Source organism: Falco cherrug, chromosome 1 (assembly GCF_023634085.1).
Source record: "Falco cherrug isolate bFalChe1 chromosome 1, bFalChe1.pri, whole genome shotgun sequence".
NCBI lineage: Eukaryota > Metazoa > Chordata > Aves > Falconiformes > Falconidae > Falco > Falco cherrug.
This window is the reverse complement of record NC_073697.1, coordinates 46863347-46886967: the sequence shown is the minus strand read 5'-3', so window position 1 is coordinate 46886967 and position 23621 is coordinate 46863347.

Genomic DNA, 23621 nt, shown 5'->3' with positions numbered 1-23621 from the left:
GTGCCTTCTCTTACTTGACTTTGGGGAAGTTACTCCAGGATGACTCCCGTCAACCTCATGTAGTAACTGGATATTTCATGCACTCTGAAAGCAGCAAAAAGCCTCAATCCTAGGAAAGGGATAAAGATACAATGATCAAGAAAGCACAGGCAGACAACTGAGATAAGCATTGTGAGAGTGAGCTGTCTTAAGTTTTATGGAGTGTAGTTGGAAATCTTCCTTGGCAAATGTCCTTCTTGGGAGCCACAAGTTGACTGGCAGCAGCCACAGCCTGGAGGAAAACTTACTGGCAAAGTGTTATCTTCCCATCCTTGGAGGTGAGGAATGGGTCATGGAGACTAACTGTCTCTAGAAAAATCATCAAAAATCCTGCCAGATGCAAGGTGGAAGTCCCAAGCCCAGAAGACAGAGAGAAACTGAGGATGGCAGCATCACGTGCTGGGGGGAGCCTTTACATGAGGGGGGCTGTCAGAAGGCAGCATCCCTTGCCCCAGCCTTCCTCTGCTCTGCAATGGCTGCCTGCCAATGACTATTGAGAAGTGAAGAAGTGCTCAAAAATGCTACACTTCTGTTGCTTGATCACTCACATTGTGCACCATGTATTGCAAAGAAAAAATTGTCTGTGGGGATACTGAAACTCAAAAAAAAAAAAAAAACGTGCACAAAAGCTGTGGGCTACCTTGGTGCTACCTGAGCCCTGCTCTTGCATGCACTTAGCAGCACTGAGCATCCTTGAGTGCAGCTGCATGCTCTGGCTTGCCCTTTGCAAGTCAGTCATTTTGGTCTTGGCAGGAGCTGGGGAAATATGTGCAGATAAATGAAGATGTTTTTCTTATTCTGGAACATGAAGTTGATGACTCTATGGCAAAAGTCCCAAATTGCTTTATATGTCTTACTGAAGTTCCTGGTAGGGCACTTAGGAGTTTGGTTGCCCCACAGAACCCTCTGTAGGTAAAGGAAAGATAGAGGCTTCTTCCAGTTTCAGACCCATCTTCCGAACTCATTGTCTTTATCAGCCACAGTAAAAGCCTGAAAATATTGCTATATTAGTGTAGACACCTCTACGTGGATCAAAACCAGTTTAGCAATAATGGAAAAAGCCGTTATCAACATTTGAGATATCCTGTTGAGACACATTTGGCCATTAAGGTCTATAGAGAGCTACTTTCAGGAAGCACAAAATGATGAAGTTGTTGAATATAATAATTTCCTGGCAGTGACATTTAGATTCTAAGGGTTAGATTTATTTTTATTTATTAGTTTTCCCTATTGACCCACAAAGAGAGAATTCTCTCTTCTATGGAAACACCAGTAAAAAATTCTGCACAAAAATAGTCAGCATGACTAGAATTAACAGGCAGTGGTTAGGAGGTGTAGTGCTGTAATTACATTAGATGATCTGAGCCTGAATTATTGTTATTTTTTGCTATATGAATAGTTCATGAATATGATACTTATGTTTACTCTGTGATCTCATGAAAGAATTATTGTTCCTTCATTCTGGCAGCGTTGCCAGTGTGCTCAGTCCTGTGTGTTGAAGAAACACACAGCTCTGGTCTCAGAAAGTAAAGTGGATTTTGAACACAACTCACATTTTAAACTTCCAAATTTGCTTTCACTAAATAGCTGAACATTTGCTGTCAACAAACTTTCATGCTCACATAGTTCAGCTGTTGAATATTCACAGAAAGTGACTGTGGTCAAGTCCAAATTCATTTTTTTAACCTAAACAAATGTAAATGACTGTTTTTCCACTCACTGCTACCCTGCATATTCATGCACTATGCATTTAAGCAACACACTTCCTCATCCACCTAATTTCCACTGAATTTCAGGTATGTGCTCACGTTGAACAACTGCTTACATATGTTTTTCTTGAACGAGAGAGCAGAGCCTTGGCCTCAGAGCTGGGGAGGGTGCAGTCTGGGTAGAATTCCCAAAGTTTTGCTGCCTACAAATTCAGTGGGCAGCTGGGGCTGGGCTCTCTGTGATGGCAGAGGGAGGAGCTCCCCAAGGACAGGTACCTCACATGGCAGAGCACCTTCTGCCTCTTGCAATGCCTACAAAGGGAGCTGGAGGAATCAGCTGGGAATTGATACCCAGATTTTAAGGAAACTCAGGTTAGGGAGGTAAACCCTAATCGATGCTTGGTTAGCACTCGGAGCAGAATAGACTGTAGCAGCATTCCAACCCTAGCCCAGCTTGGGTTGCAACTCTACTTTTTCTATTCAGTCACTTAGTGAGAAAATACTAAAGTTGTAATGCTTGTGCCTTATATTATCATTCCTGGAAGAGAATACTGTATGCTGCAACTTCCAGAAAGAGTTTATTTTAAAAATCTTTACTTACTCATGAAGCTTTACATATAAATGTACCATTTTATTTACCTGAAGTAAGTTCTGGATTCTGCCCAGGTTTTTCTCTTCAGCTTCGCTAACAGTGGGTTTCTGTCTGTTCCTACAATCCACCTGTGTTCTGCTCGGAGAAACGCCTTCCCAAAGCAAGGCCTGTGTTTGCAGAAGATCTTGCCTTTGGAATAGGGGTCCATGATTTCTCATGGTCAGGTTCAGTGATTAGGATGGCATCTACTTCAAATCCACCTGTGGAAACAAACAGCACTGCAGCTGTGGGTTTGCTATTGAAATGAAACACCATGCTCTCCAAACACAGGGTGGGAGACTGGATATTCATGATAACACTTGGGAAAGGTAGTTTCTTCTGCACAGGGAGTTCGAAACACTTCCCAAGTACTCATTTACTGAACACACCCATGAGACATATACACAGGGAAATACCATGAGCCTCCTGTTACACAGGTGGGGTGAAGGAAAATCAGAGTTTTAAAGTTATTTAGATGCTTAAGCTGAGATCCCTCTCATATAGCCCTAAATGCCTAAAGTTAGGTATCTGATTTTGATCTGATCTAGCATATTTTACATTCCTTTTTCCTTGATTGTCCCAATCAAGTATCATTTGCTCAGGTTTAGGCTTTTATTTTTCACACACACTAAATATTTTCCCAATGGGGATACAGTCTTTTATAATGCCTGGTACTTGCCAGAGTTTGGGAACATTAAGCCAGCCTTACATCAGATCCCAGAAATCAGGAGCCATGGCTGGCTTGCTTATTTCTGCAGCAGTGTCTGCCTAGTCTTGCCCACTACATGTAATTTTGTCATGCCCACAGTGCTCACTGCAATGGTATTTGTGGCCTCAGTAGACGTCTGCCCTTGAGAGAGGGTAGGCTCTGGGGAATTTTAAGGTTCTTTTTTCCGTTTGTCTATAAAACAGGGAGAGAGATGGACAGGAACAACATGTGGGATTGTAACATGGGTTGTTACAGGAAACCTTGTGTTCTGTTTTTCCCCTCCAACGTCACTCTGGCTGCCCTTGTCTTCTGTGCTCCTGTGCTTTTCAGTCACCACGTGCCACAGCATAGTAGTAAAGTTCAAATAATGGTCTTCGTTACAAAAATAAATTTTGTACTTTTACCATTTCATTTATCCAATGTGTGATATATGAAAGAGTAGGTATGCTACATGGAGAAGACCTACTGTCTTACAGTTGGGATTACTGAAGGTTTTAATAATACATTTTGCTTCTACCACATTGGATATTGTAAGCATATCCAAATGACAAATAAAAGTAAACTTCTTCCATTTGTCAAGGGCCTGATGAAGTATTCAAGCTGAGGAAGAGTCTGTCTGGTGACAGCTAGCTCTGAGTTAGCACACGACCATGTTCATGTTAAGATTTTACATTATCTCTCCGATGGTCTGAATTAGCCGATGCAGGACGAAACCAGTGAATACATGCATTTTGACTCAGGTTAGCTGGTAAAGTCTGACACTTACTAGGAGCCTCAGCGAAAACCCAGAGCTGCTTTTTATTAACTACTGTTAATAAATGTGGTTTCGCTAACCTGGTTAGATAGCAAATGAGAGAAAAACAGTCTAGCCTGAGAACACTGAATGCTCTTCCCATGTGATGAAGTTGAGAGTCAAGGAGCTGGAGAACGCCCTGCCTGGCAGAGAACGACTTTATTTTCTTTGGCTGGTAAATACAAAAATGTAAACTCTTCGGAGGAAGGGCAGAATGCAGGGCTGCAAGCAAGCATGAGGATTAGCCCTGTTCAAAATCAGGGCCTTACGTACAAACTGGTGGAAAGTAAATAACTCTAGTTCATGTGTCTGGGCAAAATGATAAAGGACCAGAATTAATTAGTAAAAGGTATTGACTGTGGAAAATGGCTAAGTGGCATGCTGAAGGCCTGAGTGTGAATACTTTGTTAGTCTGCTCTGGGATGTTCTGCACTTCAGGGTCGAGCTGAAACACACTGAGACCCAAAGATGTCTACAATGTTGGAACAGCTGCATCTTAACTCTTATCCTTAGGTTTGCTTGAATAAATAACACCAGGGCTGAGACCTATCATAAAGGGCTTTAGAAAGCTGACAAAGTAACAAAGACGCCTCACAAAGTAGGTCTCAGGCTGAATGCTGGGCTAATATTCTCTAATCCCAAAGGACTTTTCAAACAAACATATCCCCACTGAGCTCTATTTACTCAACAACTGGCATTTAAAATAGGTGTATTACCAAGATCCAGCATTCTGTGCCTCTGTTTATGTTCTGAAAATCAATATCACAAGAAGAGGAAAGGGTCTTTGTTATTATCCTCGTGACTTTACAATTCCTTCTCTCCCTTCTCCCTCTGAGATGTCTGTGAATAGCTAGGAATGAATAATGTCTTAATTGCCCATGAAAACTATACTTAACTGCTAATATAAATGTGTACTTAGAATGAGGACTTCATGCTTATTATTTAGGAACTGTAATTATTAACTAAGTGGGTAAATGAACTAAGATTACCTTGTTTTCTCAAATTTAAGATTGTATCAGATTGTTGATAGGAATAAAACAAAATTTACTTTGGTTTTAGTTTATTTTTGTTTACCTCTTTTACCTGATTCTCAATGTGCTTGTTAAATGGAAAAGAAAGATGATGAAAGGAAAATAAATATATACTATATTTCATTATATCAGCCCTCTACAGAATCTTTGAAAGAAGAGCAGTAAGTCCATAGTTAAGTGTAAGAGAGAAATAACTAAGTCACCAGGCACTTCTTTTCACATTCCAGCCAGTGCGCAGGGGTTCATCTCACACAGTTTTAGATATCTGAAACTTTGCTTGTCTACCTCTTTCAGCATGTCTGCTGGCAGGTAAGGGTGCACAGGACATGGAGGTGTCTCGGTGCTGTGCCCCAGGAGGTGCTCCAGGGGACTTTGGCTCCTGTTGATTCCTGCCATACACTTAGCTTAGCTTCACAAAACATAATGTGGTCGTGGGGAGCTGAACATGAATTTGGATCTGCTTTCTGTGCCTGATAATGAGCACCAAGAAGGCATCTCCATGCATCTTCTGACCTTCTTAGCACAGCCCTGTGGATATCAGCATTGCCCTGTCCATGAGGCAACACCTCTGATGCTGGTGCCCCACTGACCCATAGACTAGCAAGCACTTCTTTGCACTTCTTCGCAGCTCCCTCTCCCTTGGAGAGTATGCAGATGACAACTGTTCAGCAATCAGTTGGTCTGCCTGGGGGTGCCAGAACATGGCTTTTCTCCAATGTAAGAAATGTATTTCTCAGGGGTTTGTTTGGTTTTGTCTGTCTTACCCCAGGGATGCGTTTGAGCAACAAAACTCATTGTAGCCATGCTATCCACTGTTATCTAGCTCTTCTTGGCAGTAGGGTTCAAAGGAGCTCACAACGCTGGAAAGCATCACTACCCTTGGTTTTGGCTGTATGGAAACTGAAGCATGGAAATAACAGCATTCAGCTCAAGAAACACCATACCCAGTGCAACACCAGTTATCTTGTGTAATCCTGCAGAAACCAACAGCAGTGTAAAAGGAAAACTCTTTATGAAAGGCTGCTGGAAAGTCCTCACTCAAATTATATGAGCGTATAATGCATGAAGTATGAACACCTCAAAATAATCTTAATCCAACTGACAACTCCACAGAGGATCAGTGCTCTTTTATGCTAGAGGAAGACCTGGTGTTACCTGCCTGAGGAATTCTCTGCTTTTGAACAGTTTTGGTCTTACCTAGTTTAAGGGCTAAATGAAGCCAAGAGAATATTACCAGTGTGTTGCAGTGATGCTAAGAGTATGAGATGCCAAAGCGGCTCTAGCAGTTTACATGGCCAAGCCCCTGTATGTGTGACTTGAAGGCAGGGGAGAGGAACATGCCAGAGATAACCAAGATAACTCAAGGATGTCCTAATGCACTATCTGAAGGGACAGGCTGCCTAATGGTTGAGTTCAGAGTCAAAAGGCAGCATGGTGACAACTGGCTGCAGACACCAAGCCCTCAAATCATAGAAATATAAAATCATTTAGATTGTAAAAGACCCTTAAGATCACTGAGTCCAACTGTAAACCTAACACTGCCAAGTCCACCACTAAACAATAGCTTCAAGCCTGGACTTGAGGCCAAGGCTTCAAAGGCAGCAGACACATGGTGAAGATCTGCAGACCAAGCCCGTTGCTGACACAATTCTCTATGGATTACCATAGTTCACAAGGCCGTGCTGATTGAGCTGCACATGTACTGAAAGCTTTGTTACATACAAAACTGTGTGTTGTTCTGGACTTTCACTTCCAGGTGTGGAAGAGCTCTCTGTGTGTGAGCAACGGGAGGCTAGCTCCAAGAGCAACCTAGTGTGGGGAACTAACAGTTGTATGAGCCATCTCTTCCTTCCCCAGGTGGATGTATGATTCCTTGTAACTCAAGACTATGTACACATCTTCATAATATCTCCTCTCATAGTACTGAGGACTTTGTGGCTGCTATTATCATAGGGGATGAAAAAACTACAAAAATGTTGCCCCTTCATGTTGTTCCAAGATGATGTTCCAAAATCTAACAGGAGGATAAGTTCTGTTGTGTCTCGTGGTTACAGAGTCTGCAGTGAGGTTTTGATCTCCACTATATGGATTAGAAAAGTTTCCTGTAAATAAACAGTTCTTTGAAGACAGCATTCTCTCAGTTCAATATATACGGCCAACGTATACCGAGGGTGGGCCTGACTTCTACTCTGGCTGGACTAGACTTCCTCTCAAAATCAAATGTTGATGGGATAATTCCTTGCAGATGCAGATTGTCCAGTGCAAGCATTTAGCAAGTAAAATAATGCAAATGACCTGGCACAAGTACAGAAGAGAGAAATCCCCAAGTCAGATCACCCACCTCTGCCTTGATGCAGTAGTGGATACGTTAACACTGGTTGTTTTTCTTTAAACTTTCTTTACCTTGGTAAAACTTAAAAAAGTCGAAATAGCGAATGAAAGTGCTGTCAATATTTGAAGCTTCCTTGATATCACAGAATCTACAGAGTGGAAGTCACACACAGTTTTGTATATAACTTTCCAATGTAAAGATAATTTCAGAAATCAAAGACTAAAAGAAGAAAGATTTGGGAAGGAAGAAAACCCACCCATTTTTAGTATTTTCTTCAGTGGTAAAGAAAGGGAGAATAGCACATGAATGAAAACTAATTATTTAGTTTAAAATAGTAATATTCCCTAGAATGATACCACACATCTGTTTAACTGAAAATAACTTATTCAGATTGAAACTTTGTGTTTAAAGTGTTATTGTTAAAAAAAATATTCATTTTTTATTAAGACACATTTTCCAAGGAAAATCTATCCACAACATCCTTCACTCAAGTAAAGAATATGACCACGTTATCATGTTCTTTGAAGCATCCAGTCACTGGGCTGTTGCTATCTTTAATGTTTGCTTGCAGCCATGGAGATGACATGTTTCCCCTTTTGGCACCACAATGACTTTATCAAGACTCTAAAACTATGGAACTTCAGCATTTAAAAAAAAAATGGAATTCAGTTGCTCTTGTGAGTCTTTTGTGCTGTCTCTATAACAGGTCTAACACTCTTCTGCTTCAGAGATGTGAAAGCATTGACATCTTTCCAATAATCCCTGAAATTCAGTGAGTTCCCACAGGAATGGAGGTACAGGTATCTCCCATGTTGCAGAAGAGGTGATGTCTCCTGCAGATGGTTGGCAGCAAGGGCAGGTTGGTAGCGAAAGGTCACATATTTTCTTAGACTTGCTTGTATAGACTTGTTTGCAAAGAAAAAAATCCCAAACTATTTTTTGGAGTGTTCAGGACCCAAAAGAAGAAAAGACCTTGTCTTCCAGGTGGATTCTGCTTTGATAAGTGTGGGAAATACCTCAGCATTTACAAAGAGACTGAAATGTTGAACAGGCCAAAGTCTGTAGAGGCGCTACAGAAGTTTCTAATAGTAAAGGGATGACTGGAAGAAAACTTCTTAGTCTTTGCTGAAGGAAAGGAAGGGGAGGATTCCATGTTTTAATTCTAGCTTGTGCACCCCCAAGGGACATCCCACATTTTGGAGAAAAGTCCAGACTAATAGGATTTAAGATTGGTCATTGTTAATCTACCTCTGAGATGATTCATCTCAACCTGTCACTGTATTTTGAACTTCATGAAAGGAAAGTTGCTTTGACTAACACTGAGGGGCTGGATGATGTGTTCATGCAGTTGTTACAGGGTTAACAACAACAGAGAAAATGTTAGCATTACACCTAATGTCCAGATTCCTTAACTGAGCCTGGACCTCTTCCAATTGTCATTTTTGTGATACTGGCTTCCATCTGGAGGTTACTATCAAGAACAGCTTGCCATAGGCATTAACTGCAGTCAGATGATCAGTAATTTTGTTTGTCAGTGTGAGCAATCTAGATGATACAGCATGCAATCTGTTGCAGTGGGTACTGGAAAACTCAGATGGGGCAACAGAAATCCTCAATCTTTGTGTCGTTTCGTTACACCAGGCTCCTGCCTTTGGTGCACACAGCTACTCCCAAGCCTGCTGTGAGGCAATAGCTTGCCTGTGTGCCAGCTTCCAAGCTGCATCCTGGCAGGTTATGCCATCCTCTTGGGACCTCCCTCCAAGGACAGTGAAGATATACCCGAAGACACTGACGCCAGCGCAGCGGCAGGCAGATGAAGAAAAGCTACAAAGTCCATTTCATCCATCAGGGGCTTTGCCGGCAGCTCCTGGAGTGCAGCGCTCCTTCTGCTATCACTGCGAGCTGGGAGCGATACCCCCTGCCGTGCTTCATCCTGCTTTTTCAGGCAGAGCTGAACAGAGTCAGCAATGTGACTTGTCCAAGGCCACCCAGAACGAGCACAGGGCTTGGAATAAGATCCATGTCTCCTCGCTCCCAAGCTCAGGGGAGGAGGTTGGCTTTTTTTTTTTTTTAAGAACAAGACCTTCCTTCCTGTAGGTGGCCGAGCATCCTGGCACCAGCCATAGCAAACAGTCCCAGCTTCAGCCTATACAAGAATGAACTGGGCACAATTTCCAAGTGATCCAAGGGCCGTCTGCTGGGGCACAGGGAGAGAGGCTTCCAATGCAAACAAAGCAAGGAAAGAGTTATGCAAAATCGCTTCTCCATCCCCTTCCTTCCCACTCTTTCTCTTTGCATCATGTTGACAGAGGATGTTTCTTCTGGCTGTGGCCTGGCTGCTGGTACACCCTCCACATGGGGCTTCTGTGGTCCCCAGGAGTAGAAGTGCTGTTTCACAGAGAGGTTCAGGATTTAATAAACTGGCTTCATTTCACATGAGCATGAAAACCAGCCTTCTCTTCAATCTTCCATAAAGGAGGCTCTCCCCACCCAGTTCAAATAAATAGATATATAAATATACAAACAGATAAATATAAATAACATAATAATAAATAAATTATTTCTTTTCCTTGGGCAATTCAAAATGGTTTGTTTCAAGGAAACAGATGCTTTTTTTCTTCTAGATATTGAGTGTTTCCACAGGGTCTGGCTGTGGATGAATGGCTTGGAGGACCCTGTGCAACACCCACCTACAACCACCTGCCCCAGCAGTTCTTCACCAACCATGTGATAGACGTGCCGTGGTCAAGCCTGCTAACAAAGCATGTGGCACAGAAAGGGAAAATTTAAATCCAAAGGGACATCCAAAAGAAAAGCCAAAGCAAATTTATTTTCAAAATGTCAAAATAGCACATTTTGACACTGTCAGAACTTTTCCTCTCCTGTTCATTGTTTGCGCAAACCTTTTCACTTGAGATGACATTCATATCTCTGAAAGACCTTCATCAAAGCCTTTCTGAACAGCCCCAGAGGAGACGTTTCATTCCCTAATGAAATCCATTTTCTAATAGATTAAATACTATTCTCGTGGTTTTAAAAATGCAGTTCTGTGGGGGATGACTAATGAAAAGGTATGACTCCAGGTGCACACAGCCCTGAATACTGGCCACAGCTTTGCCACTTGTTCTATTGTATTTAGGGATGTCCCTTGGCACAGCCAGTTTTTCCTGTGAAAAACAAGAGAAACACCTTTTGCAAGAGCCTGTTTATGGTGCTGGCAGGAAGCAGCAAGATAATGAAAAATACTTGTGTGTTATATGGGAGCAGTGCAGCTCACCCCTGAGTTGTGTCTGCAGTTTTGCTTGGCAGAGCATGGCCAGAGGTTCAGCTCTGCTTTTCTAAGGCTGGTTTTTTTGGAAACCAGAGAGCATGAATGACTAGAAATACCAGGGACTTAAGATGCACAGAAGATACTTGACTTTTTGTAAGAGCTATGCACCTGGTCTGAAAAATCAGGCCTTCCTCCAGGGTTTGAAATTTGGCATCGAAAGAGCAGACCACCATAAATCATTAGTCACCTCTGAAAACCTCAGCCAGCTCTGCAGAAAATGAGAAAACCTTCCGCTGGAAGTTAAAAGAACAATCTGTAAGTGGTTTTAGCAGCTACTGTGCGTCCCTGCTGTACAAAGTTATTGAACCTGAGACTAAGTTTCTTCCCAGGCCCCTAGCCCAACATGGCATGTTTTCTCTGCTGGAGATTCAGTTCTTGTACATCATGTAGTAAATATAAAAAAGGAGGTTTACAGCCGAGTGAATAGAGAAATCTCTTTCCAGGTCAATGCAAGAAATTATAGAGCATTGGAAAGCCCTAGTTTTATCTCCTGCCAAAGGAGAGATTAAGCTACAATGATTCCCAGGCCTGGGGTCTTTTTTTTTTTTTTTTTTTTTTTCCCCTTTGCCTCTGCCTTCTTTGAGTGCAAATTGACAGAGACGAGTTTTCACTCCAAACAGCTGTCTGTTATTTGAATGGAGTCAGTTCCTAATCCCGCACATGACTGCCATCGGAGGCTGCTGTAGTGGAAATGTTTCTAGTATCAAAACAAAGCCTCTGGCACAAAGATCTGTTTAAGAGGGCTCTGTACATAACCTCTGCTTTCAAATACTATCTTTTCTCCGAAGGCAGTGCTCTGCTGGCTACCAAACCAGTCATTACCCATCTAATGCATAGCTTGCACGACAGTTTGTGCAGAAGGATGTGCAGGGCGGGCTCCAGCAGGGAGCAATGGCATCCACCTGGGAGAAAGCCACGGCCTCCCAGTGCTGCACCCACCACCACTGAGGCAGCTGCCCAGCTAGCGCCGGTGGGAGCAGGCAGCCACCCCAGTGCTCGGCTGCCAGCCATGCCCTGCACTCAGTGACACAGCACCAGGGACATGGAGAAGCGTCAGAGAGTGTGAGAGAGACTCCTGGCATGGCACCCTGCCTTCCCTGGGACAGGCCCGACAGGCAGACAGGACACATGACACAGACGATTCCCCATCCTCTGTCTGCCTAGCTGAACACAGTGACTGAAGGGACAGGGGCCATGGTGACAAGTCCCTGCCTAGCTCATTCCCTCTGTGGCCACCCCACCACCCGGGTGCCCTCACAGGATAGGGACAAGGCTCTGCAAGTGCAACCAAACAATGACAAGGACAATGGTTTGTCTAGCATGGAGGTTAAGTCAGGCTATGCCACGTGTCAAAACTGCTTCCATAAAGAAAAATCAGGCAGGTCATTGTCATAGGATGTCCCTTCTGACGGGAACAGAAGGCCCAGTATACATACTGGACCCACTTCTTAAGGAATTCTGCTGCCTCCCTGGGGCCTGGGTTAAAGATGTGGAGAGAAAGCTGCCTACCCTGGTACAGCCCTCAGATTATTATCCATTATCAAATTTTCAAGCAGGCAGCGATGAAGTTGCAACAAGAAGTTCTAGGACAATCTAGAGAAACTTCAGGGCCTTGGGACAACTGGTTAAAGGACCAGGAGCACAAGTAATGCTCTCCTCTGTCCTTCCATTTGCAGGGAATGGTAAGGGAGGAAGAAACAGGCAGATCCGGCAGACCAACACCTGGCTCCGAGCCTGGTGTCACCGGCAGAATTTGGAGGTTTTTGATCATGGGTTGGTTTACATGACAGCAGGCCTGATGGCAACAGATGGAGTACACCCATCTCAAAGAGGGAAAGGATCTTTGCACAGGAGTTAGCAGGGCTTGTTGAAAGAACCTTAAACTACATTTGAAGGGGGAAAGGGATAAAATCAGGCTCACTATAGCTTGGGAGTGGCATGTCAATATTTGCAGGATGGTGTGCTAGTGAGGTCCTTTGGTCTGCCATCTCAATGGAGGTAGGGAGTGGAGCTCCATGTGATAGCAAAGATGCAAGCATTATAGATGCATTAGAAACCATGGAAGTGCCTGAGAATGGTCACATAGGAATTAGGGCTTGTCCCCCCAAAAAGGTGGCAGGATCAATAGCCTAACTGAAGTGCATGTACACCAATGCACCCAGCATGGGCAACACACAGGAGGAGCTGGAAGCCATTGCACAGCAGGAGAACTATGACAGAGTTGCCATCATAACATGGTGGGATGTCTTGCACAACTGGAGCACTGAGATGGATGACTATAAACTCTTCAGAAGGGCTAGGGCTAGGGAAGGAAGGAGAGATGGTGGGGCAGCCCTGTATGTCAGAGTGTTTTGATTATCAAGAGCTTAATGACGGTGATGATAGGATGGAATGTTTATGGGTAAGAATCATGGGGACAGCCAGCAGTGTGCCCAGGTGGCCAAGAAGGCCAACAGCATTCTGGTTTATGTCAGAAACAGTGTGGCCAGCAGGACCAGGGAAGTGACCGTCCCCCTGCACTCAGCACTGGTGAGGCTGCACCTGGAATCCTGGGTTCAGTTTTGGGCCATTCACTCCAACCCCTACTCACACACCGAGGTGCTGGAGCATGTCCAGAGTCAGGCAGGGACTGGGGCACCAGCCTGATGGGGGGTGGCTGGGGGCACTGGGGGGGGTCAGCCTGGAGAGAAGGGAACTGGGGGGACCTTATTGCTCCCTACAACTGCCTGACAGGAGGCTGTAGCCAGGGGTGTCGGTCTCTTCTCCAGATAGCAAGTAACAGGACAGAAGGAAATAACCTCAGTTTGCACAGGGGAGGTTTAGATTGGATATTAGAAAAATTTCTTCACTGCAAGCGTAGTCAAGCATTGGAACAGACTGCCCAGGGAGGTGGTTGAATCACCATCCCTGGAGGTATTCAAAAGACAGTGTAGATGTGGTGCTTAGGGACATGGTTTTGTGGTGGACTTGGCAGTGCTGGGTTAACAGTTGGGCTTGATGATCTTAAAGGTCTTTTCCAACCTAAATGATTCCAAGATTCTATGACTTGAGAAAAGATACAGTCAATTTTGCATAATTATAAAGGAGGAAAATCAATATAAGATGCTCAAATGAAAATCAGTTGTTGGAATCCTTCTATTTATTTTTTCTTTTAATGTGTGTTTTCCCTCCCTCAATTTTCATTTGGAAATCAGAGCTTCAAGTGAAGTGGGCTAAAATAATGAATCAGATTGTTTTGAGAACTGTACTTCCCAAAGATCAGTTGCTGGAAATGCTCATGCCAACGAGTAATACTAAAATATCTAGAAGTTTGGGCAGAATAAACATTCTCGGTATTTCTCTTGTTACTGGCCAATCCTTACTTGTTTTTCAAAAACTAAAAAGGTCATGTACTGCTAAAGAACATGCTTCACATTGAAATACACCAGTGCTAGTCCCATCTCTCTTACTGCCAGAGCTGCTTTGGTTCAGAGTGGGTCAGGAAGATCCTCTCCATAGCCTCTCACTGCTCTTTTGCAGTTGTACACCTTGAAAGATCAAGAAGATGCAGAGTAAATACAAATGGCAGGGAACAGAGTCTTTGCAGAGATACCCACGTTCTTCCTGGGGGAAAAAAAGGAGGTTATCTAGTTTGGGGGATGTTATTTCTTTTTATGAATGGCTTCTTGTCTGAATGTCAGAAAATTGTTAGAAATTAGAAGGGTTGCTTCCCACATACACTGGATCCTTCTGAGCATGGCCAGGCAAGGTAAAGCAAGGTGCTACACCACCTACAGGGAGAGGCACTGCTGATGGCAGGGTGCTGAGCTCCGGGAATGCCTTGATTCTCATGGGCAGCCAAAAGTGTGTGCTGGGTTCCCCAGGACAGCTCACACAGCTGGGTGTCATCTCTGCAGCATCAGAGGCTGAGGAGAAGACAAGAATGAGCAAATTTCATCTGCTGGCATAGTGTTGTACTGAGGTGCTGTGAAGACAGGAGGGTGCGAGGCTGGTATCATCTTCAGGGATGGGAGGGTTTGGGGCAGGAGCAGTATCACGGCAAAGGAGGCAAGCAACCGTGCTGAAGACAGGCGCTGTAGTGGAAAGAGACCGGTGAGGGGACAGCAGTACATGGATTGGCAAAACACAGTGGGAGGTGCTGGAGCTTGATGGGCCTTGACAGCACTAGGACAGCCCCTACAAAAGCATGTCGAGTGCTTTAGATAATGAAAAGCTTGATGCTGAAGCATGTCTCTAATTAATTACTGCATTTGGCACAGTAATCCCTCTCATACTGACTTAATTCTCAGTTCAAGAAGCATTGGAAGCTCTGGCAGGGTCGGCTTGCCCCGTCAGCCGCTGCTGTTGGGACCCTCCAAGGTGCCTGGCTGGCTCTCCCTGCCTGCTGGGGACAGACAGCAGTCAGTGCCAGTTTTACCACCACAGTGAAAAGGATGGTCTATCAAAGCAAACAGCTCAAAGAGACAGCTCAGAGAGGTTAGAAGAAGTGGCCTCCAGCAAAGACACTGTCTTGCTGCTGTGGAGCACCCTTGATTTGAAAGTGATGTTCCCTTCCTTCCTTCATCCCCAGCTCACAAACACACTGACCTGTCTGTCATGATGTGTTTCTTATAGGGAAACACCAACAACTAGAAACAGTTTTCAATTCAAACTGAAAAGCTGCTGTCAGGAGCCCAGTCTGGATCAGCCCCTTGGGAGGTTCCTGCAGGAGCTGGCAGCTGGATCAGAACAGACATCTCTCATGAGCTGTGGTTTTTATCTGCCATGGAGATGGAAGGGCAGCAGTGTGAGGACAGATCTGGATTATGAGCTCCAGAGTCATTGGACCAAGCCAGGAACTGCACCAACCCACAGATCTGTGGGTCCAAGGAGAAAGCCGCTCAGGGGTGGCAGGACACAGAAGGCAGGGGGTTATGGGGAAGGACGTCTTCCACATGGCCTATGCTGTGGTTCTGTGCAAAGGAAGAGAGGCAATAAAACCAGAAACGTATGTTTGCTTGTTTGTTCTTGTAGGTGAATAGAAATTCCCCTTTTCATCACTGCAATAACAATTGTCTTAGAGACAGGATCCATCCTGCTTTCAAAACTCTCCAGGTGACTTCAGTCCAACACCACTAGGGCCCCTGGGAGTAGGGGAATTTTATTCAGATCTCTGTCCTGTGTGACTTGAGATGGGCCCTGAGGGTCAGCCAAGGCAGACTGAGAAGTTCCCATCATCTCCTGCACCTTGGTCGTTCACCTCTGCTCTTGCCCCAGCACTCACTGCTGCACTGCATGGTAGTACCACTGTTCAGCCATGCACCACAGCATCAGAGGTAAACCACCGATCTCTAGCTTTTTTCTGAAAGGGTGTTTTTAACCCAATTTCAAGGACTTGCAGCATCTGCCCACAGCTATCTGTCCTGACACACCAGGAGCAACGGCTAATGGTAGCGCATGGGCAGGAACGAGTGGGTTTGCTAGGAAATAGGGACATCTCAGGCCAACTTCTCCACCAGACCTAGCATTTTATAAAACTGCCTTTTTTCTTTAGCTTAGGGGACTCTTCATCTTCCTGTGTAAAGTGCAAATAAAACCTTTCTGCTTTTCAATAGAATTTGTCTGGAGGGAGGTATTGATGTCTATCAATGGAAGCTGTTCAATTACCTCAGGTAGGTGACACCATCTGGAAAGGGTTATTTATATATGCGTTTTCTCACAGTTTGGGACAAGGTGATAGTAATGGGACATCCTTAGATGACAATGGAAACTTCAAATTTTACTCAATATTACAGCTGTAGCAATGGGACATTATCTCTAACAAATGCTTTCTTGACTGACAGGAGGGTTTTCTTTCCAAGTAAGCAGCAATGTTCACTATGAAAGTTTATTCTGGAGTACATTTGGAAGTTTTCAGGTTTTAATATTTTTCAGCATTTTCTGAGGACATGTTTTCAGAAACAGCAAAAAAGTTTGAAGAAGAAATTGGAATGAAAAATCAGGTTTTGACCTCTGCCCAACTCTTCCCCCAGAGAAGAGCTACCTTAATCCACAGTGTTTCCAGGTCAGAAACTCAGTGGCTTTTTATATCACTTTGAAGAACAGAAAGTGATCAAAGCCTCTTTATAGAGTCAGTAGCAGGGAAAAACTGACCTATAGTGCTTGAAATCTAAATTTCACCATTCTAAGACAGTGAAGAAGCACATCCTATTCATCCAAGCAGTAGACCAAAAGATTAGCTGATTTTTTATTTCCTTCCCAAGCAGCTTTGCTAATCTTTAAACATAGACAGATTATGTTCAAAATGGCTGTAAGTGATATGCAGGTCAGTTTGTGGAACATACCCCAGACTCAATCTACAGTGCTGTTGTTTGGGGGGGGGGTGGGGGTGGGGGGTGGTGGTGTGTGTGTTGCCTTTCCTGGGCCTCGCCAGTAACAGATACGCGGAGATGGAGGGAATAACATGAGATGCTTTAAACAAATGCTTTCATTAATGCACATCCCACAAGCCACAAATGCTCCAGGGGACCTTTGCCAAAGGTTGCTTAAACGTCTTTTCTGAGAAAAGAGACCCTCTTCATTATCAGTCTGGCCCCTCACAGCCCAGTGGAGGGTTAGGGTGGTCTGGGAGACACCATCCTCCTGAGGGCACTGGGAGAGAAGAAAATGAAGGACTGGCGATTTCTGACTGGGTTCTCAGGTCGTTGTGCATGACCATGGAGGGATGGGAACACCCCCCTCCTCTCTGGGCACACACATGGGGCTGCTGGCAGGGACATGCAGGAAAGCAGATTTCTTCAGCAGAATCCTTCAGATAAGCACATCGCCACTCTGCTTTTCCCCACGACTATCAATCTGCTTCTCAGCCGCAAGCCTCTCCCTTGCTTGCCCTGGTTCAAAACAAAAGGTCTGTTCAGGGAATGCCAAAGTGCAACTGGATAAAAATGAAAAAAAGCCATCATCTTTCCCTCTGCTCCTCTTAGGGTGTCTGAGGGGGCATGCTCAGCATGCAAAAAAAACCTGCTGACTTCACACTCTGCTGGAAAAGGCCATTCGAAACCAACAAAAATAATTGTCACTGTGTTTAGCCAGAGTCAATAAAAGCACAAAGGGCCTGGCAGTGTCAAACCCAGGAGAAAACAAATTGCCAGTTCATGAGCACTCCCTACAATGTATCCTGAAAAGAAGTTTTCTTTCCTTTCTCCTCAGAAAAAAAAAAATGATGGGGAGGGAGAGGGAAGAGAGCTGAGATGGGGGAGAGCCTGGCAACATATATTTCATGTCTGATTATATTGTTTTAGTGGTGAGCAATAAACTGTGAGGTCTTGAATGATGGCATAGGGAAAAATAAATAAAAGCACTGTTCACACCGGTTGCCTGTTGGGTCACATAGTAAATCTGAAGTGTCTTATTTGTAGGGACAGGCAAAAAAGTTACAAAAGCAATGGAGTGACATGATCTATCTTTTCCAAAATGCCTGTGAGCTTGGATGCCCAGCCTGAGACACAGTCAAGGGGCTGCATTTCAGAAGGGGAAGAGCTCAGCACAATATCCAGATTGCTAGCATGTTTTAGCCCTGTAGCCAAGTGCTACACCTACAGGGGATCACTGCCCCCTCCTTTACAAATCTTGCCTCACCTAAAGCCACCAGCCACTTTTGAAAACTGAAGCCAAAACCAGAGTTCTAATCGTTTCCAGAGATCATGAAAGCATGAGGGAAAGCCATGTCCAAGTGATCTTTTATTGAATGTTTTAACAAAATTAAAGGGAATATGGTAGAATGTAGAGGCAAAAGAGTCAGGCAGAAAATATAGTGCTATTTGTGTTTCCTTTTCTGTGTTGTTTACCCTTACCCTGGTAAGCTCCTTCTATTTCAGCCTTGTTTGTCTTAGCAGTGTTAGGTGAACAACATGAAGGACTTCATTCTCAACTCAAAGCTATGTCCTGGGTGTTGTTAGACATCCACACAGACCTTAAGCATGTGTGGTATTTATGGGCATGACTCTGCATAACTCACTGCCCCAGTGATGATCTGAGTCATCTTTTGATTGTTTTAAGCAAAAAAAAAATGCTCATTCATTGAGTTCCAAGTCATCTGGTGGGCACGAAGGCAGCAGTTAGCTCAGAGAGCTGAGCAGCTGCGCAGGCAAATTGGCAGCACACAGAAGCTGGGATGGGGTTGAAACAAGGCAGCTGGTGATCACTTGTTCTTTGGAAATATCCAAATGGATGGAAAGTACTGACCAGTAAACAGGAGGGGATGTTTGAGGTTTATGTGTCTCTGACTATCTGCCACAGAGACCTTGGTACCCCCAAGAAGGGAGGAACATCACTAAACAAACAGGAGTAGAAATACCAGCCTCTCTTCCAAGGCAAGAAGCTTGTGTTGCTTGGACAAGGTGATCACCATTTGCACCCTGCGGCTGGATCTGTCCTGAAGATTGCACGCACAAGCAGGTTGTTTTTCTCCTGTTCACATCTGCCATCCCTCGGCTAGGTGGGTTTTACAAAGGCAAAATAAGTTTTCATAAAGGCAAAAAGCTGAATACACAGCTACCCAGCACTGGAAAATACCCACTGCTGCATGCAAAACATCTTACCAAGTTTTTAATTAGATGTGACAGCTCATGGTTCAAGCATGTGAGGAAATTCCAGGCTAGATGAAAAAGGACCGGGCAGAGATCAATAGGGATAAAGAGACAGTGATAAGGAGAAGGACCTGCTTAATCTTGTTTTTATCTCTGTTTATTTATCCTCTGTCAGTGGTGCTCTCCTGATCAAACACACAGGCATGTAGAATCCAGTGCACTTACTCCTTACGACATGACAATAACAACAGAGCTGGTACTCATATCCCCATCCACCCCATCCCTTGGCAAATAGGGTCGTCTGCTGGCTGACCTGCAGCTGTCGCCGCCTGTGTTTGCTCTGCAGTGCTTGTTGGCTTGTCCGAGGTGTTCAGCTCCGGTGTGTCTCCTTTCCCTTCCTTTGTGACCCATAGCGAGTGTTGCTCCTCTCCCACACCTTCACACTTGACAACTTGCATAGCGGCCAGGCTGGAGACTGGCAAGGCGAGTCCATGAGGTGTCAGAGAACAGAGCTCCTTGGCCCTCACCTCCTGCCGCCCCAAGGAACCCAACTCTTCTCAAGCTATTTTTATTCTGCACCTCTCTTTCTTTTTTAAGGTGTAGAAATCACAGTCTGCATTGCCCTTCAAAAAAGACACTCTGCAGAGGAGGGGGTGAGGGTCCAGGGGCCTTGTGGAGCCTAGCAGGGAAGCACTGCATGCAAGTCATGGCAGGGCTGGGCACAGTATGCGTTAGATCTCCTTGTCAGGGTTAAGTGGGGATTTCATCTCTGATTTACACTCTGATAGCTCTGCTCTATGTCAACTCCAAATCTGGGCCCCAAATATATATCTCCACTCCTTGGGGTTTCACCAGCCTGTTTATACAAAACAGGGGCACTGGGCAGCCTCTTCAGCAGAGAGACTTGCAGGAAAACGTGGCTGGGATTTTCACAAGACATGGGGCCCAATGTTCCCACTGTACCAGGGCCCTTTCCATTGCCTGAACACACAGTCAAACTAAGCCCCAGGGCAGTTTCTTGATTTAGAGCAGCTGAGGGTATAGCTGGATTTTTGGACAGCACACATGCTGTGACTCCAGAGGAGAAACTGGTCTCTAAAGCACAGAATATATGGCAGCCCATACTTAGCCATATATTCTCTGAGCTATTTCCAACCCCCCTGGCTTGTTGAATAAACCTAATTCAAGCAAGGCTATTTTAACATATCATTGCATTTATTTCCAGGATGGATAATTCATCTGCCAAAAGTATAAAATGCCTTGCCTTCCATACAAGGCTTTTCTACTGAAGATTATAGGAGGTAAAATATTTCCAGCATTATCCTAATTACCAGCAATCCCCACCTGCAAATTAGCAATTTCTGTAAGGCACTAGAAAATATTAATCATCATAAGTGCTAGTACATCATAGGTGCAACCTCCAGTCTAGGCCAATGTAGAGGGAAGATGCTGATGGCATATTTAAGAACTTGCCTTGTCAGTGACATTACCAAAGAGTGAATACAGCACTTCCACAAACCCAGACTAATTTCTTTCTAAACTTAGATATTTCACAAAAATACCTTAATAAGATAAACTTACTCAGTTTATACTGTTGCTGTAGTCTGCAGAAGCCACCCAAGACAGTAAGCATCTTCTGATGGTGCTTGTTTCTTTCTGCTATCTAACAGTGAGTGTCCATTGCTTAAATAGCTACACTTGTAACAGGTGAATCAAGCCAAAGCCTTTTTACAAATTACTTCTTAGCCCCTTGGCACCTTTGAGATAAGCAAAGGCTTCACAGGTGTTCTATACCAAGAAAGAGATGCTGTTTGTTTACATGCTTCCCAGTGTCCACCGGGGGCAGAGGTTGTCTTTGAGATGGGACAGCCAGGATGTTGTTTATCTGTCCAAAATGGGTTAGGAACGTCTCCTGTCAGGAGATCCTGTCAGGATCACTAAGCCAACAAACAGCAGCATGTTTGAACAATGCAGAGCTCCCAAGGTTGCTTTCGTAGCTGAGGCTTGCAACTGAGCCATCTATAACTACCATGTTGTCATCCAGGGTTGCCCACATGTCTGCACGACCAGCACAACTACTGTGCTACCGAAACTCCCCTGCTAACTGTAATCCCCTTCCTTCAGAAGCAAAAGGCCAGGAGGCTTCTGAGATCTCCCCGTGTGTGGGTCTCCTCACCTAGGTCCTGCAACATGAAGTTACGCTGCCTCTAGCTTTAGCCCTCCCAGACAAGCCCACTAAGCATTACGGTGAGTCACTCTCCCCAGGGTCACCACTGCCTGGTGGGGAGGAATGATGAGAGGGTTGGTGGTAGCCTAGCTCCTGCATCAGTTGCAGGCAGATTGCAAATCCTCATCCCCTTTGTGGGCACTGAGACAAGCTGCTGCAACAGTCCTCTGAAGTTAGCTTAATAAGGATCTTCATAAGAAGAACATATGGGAAAAAAAAAAAAAAAAGATGCCCAGAACTTATACATCTCTAGAAGATCAAAGCTTCCTTTTTTGGCATATCTTCAAAGATTGTCCAAGCAATGGGAAGTAAAAATCCCTGAATTACGAATTGTTTTTCACCTATGTGTTCAGTTTCTTGCCAACAAACTTTGACTTTTTTATGATGTGTTTACACCAGGAAGAAACTCCCCCAATATCCTCTTCTAAGCCTTCCCTAAACCTCACCGTTACCATGATCCTTGTCACGACCCATGCAGGTATCAGAGAGCTGTTGACTGCTCCTTATCATATCAGTCATAGTGATCTTAATATTCCCTTGCTCCCCTTTGTCTAATTAGCCATTTCCATCTCCTGCAGGTAGGCACAAGAATCAGATTTCTTAGCTGCTACTCTGACACAGATAACAATAGCTATTTTAAGGGGCTTGCAAGGGCTGCAGCAGTGAATGGGGTGAGGACTATCATACCAACTTGATCAGCTCCTGGGATATGGATTTACTTGGGAGGAGCTGGGGCTGTTCCTCCACCCAGCTACCCTTCCTATCACTCCAAAAAATTCAGATTAAGTAACTTTTGGTATTATTTAGTTCTGGTCAGAAGAGAAATACGGGAACCAGAGCTGGCATTGAACCCCAGCACACAAGATGAGATCTAGCCTGTGTCCCCCCACAGTCTGAAGATATTTGTATCCAGAGTCTCCTGTTAGAAAAACAGAGACAAGTGTGAAATACGGATCTGAGTTCAGGTTCAGGCCCAGAAATTTTGACGTATTCAGATCCAAGAGATGCAGAAAGCAGGAAAAAAAAAAGGAGACACAAAATGAAGGAGAGTGAAGCAGAAAATGTAGGGGGTAAATCTTTACTACATCCTGAAGAAGGCAAGGCAAACCACTTTCTTAAATGTTAATGAGACATTAATTTTTGGCTGAATGTTTCTTTTGAATTTTTCTTCTAACACCTTTGGCTGCATTATTCCTTTGTTCAATCTAGCTATCACTTAATCTGCTAAAGAAATATAGCTTCCCACTATTCTTTAAGCCTAAGGTGCAGTAAGCAATGCCTGCCAACTGTTTTTGCTGTCTAGGGACTGCAGTCTGGGCCCCTGTTAGTATTCTCTTTAAGCCTTCATCCATGGCTGATACCTACAAATGTGCCAAGTGAGAGAAGCATGTGCTTTTGCTTACACACATACTCTGGTACTTCTTGTCCCAGACACTCTGTGGCCATTTGTATTTTCTGATCTGGTGTCTTTCCTGATGCCTTGGCCAGTTTGGAGCAGTCAATGGCTTTTTGTTACAAGCAAGTGGTGGTATGATGTGTTCAGCACAGACCAGAGCACAGAACAGGCATGGGTGTACATGGTCACCTCTCCTGTGGAACTGGAGCCAAATTGGGACTAAGGAGGTCTTTTAAGAAGTGTGTTTGTATTACTGATGACCTTTTAGAAGAAATGATGGTGCTGTCCCATTTCTTGAACCAAATTTGGCCTGCCTTGCATTGCACAGGCTTGATGAGCATGCAGCTGGGGTGATTGCTTTGCATCCAGTGGCAGGAGAGCACTCACAGGCAGGAGCCTGACAGTCCGCAGTTGCACAGCATTTTTGGAAAACTCATTTCCTTGTTTTCCTGAGAGGTCATGCTCTTTCCACTGCTTCCCTGTGTAAATGAAGAAAGGTATTTTTAAATATTTATTTTTTTTTTTTAAGACTGCTCTACTCGTCTGATGCCCTCAATGAACTCAGAGTTTTATCAGCTGGTTTCTGAGAATCAGACCTACTGGTCCCTCATCAAGTCTGAATGCACGTGCAGCAATCAAAATGCATCCCAGCATATGAATTCCATACTAGAAAGGGAGTGTCTGTGTTCACCTTGTGTGGAAGTCCACAGATGGTCCCATATGGGAAAGGTGAGGAAGTTGTGCAAAAACGTGGTGTCTTCATTTTGTCACCCACCAGAGGAAGCATCCTAAAGAAAGTGTACTTATATTAATCTGTTGAAGTTTCTCATAGATATAACAGAGCTGAAAGCCGGAA